This window comes from Lupinus angustifolius, chromosome LG03 (assembly GCF_001865875.1).
Source record: "Lupinus angustifolius cultivar Tanjil chromosome LG03, LupAngTanjil_v1.0, whole genome shotgun sequence".
NCBI classification, from domain to species: Eukaryota; Viridiplantae; Streptophyta; class Magnoliopsida; order Fabales; family Fabaceae; genus Lupinus; species Lupinus angustifolius.
The window spans coordinates 20,976,982-20,977,599 of NC_032011.1; positions in this window are offsets into that span (position 1 = coordinate 20,976,982).

Consider the following 618-nt stretch of genomic DNA (forward strand, 5'->3'; position numbering starts at 1 on the left):
TCCTCATCCTCATCCTATCCTAATCCTCATCCCCAGCCACATCCTATCCTAATCCTCATCCTCATCCTCTTCCTATCTTCATCATCTTCCTCATCCTGTCCTCATCATCTCTCATCCTCTCTCATCCTCATCTTCATCCTCATCCTCATCCTATCCACATCATATCGTCATACTCTTCGTCATCCTATCCTCATCCTCATACTATCCTCGTCCTCATCCTCATCCTATCCTCATCCTCCTCCTCCTCCTTATCCTATCCTCATCCTCATCCTCCTCCTCATCCTCATCCTAATCCTATCTCATCGGCATCATATCCTCATTGTCATCCTCTTCCTCATCCCCATCCTCATCCTCATCCTCATCCTCAACCTCATCCTCATCCTATCCTCATGCTACGTCTCCTCCTCATCCTATCCTCATTATCATCCTCATTGTATCCTCATCCTATCCTCATACTCATCCTCATCCCCATCCTTATCCTACCCTCCTCTTCATCCTCATCCTCATCCTATCCTCATATTCATCCTCATCCTCATCCTCATCCTCATCCTATCCTCATCCTAGTCCTCATCCTATCTTCGTCATCATCCTCATCCTCATCCTCATCCCCATCCTCAT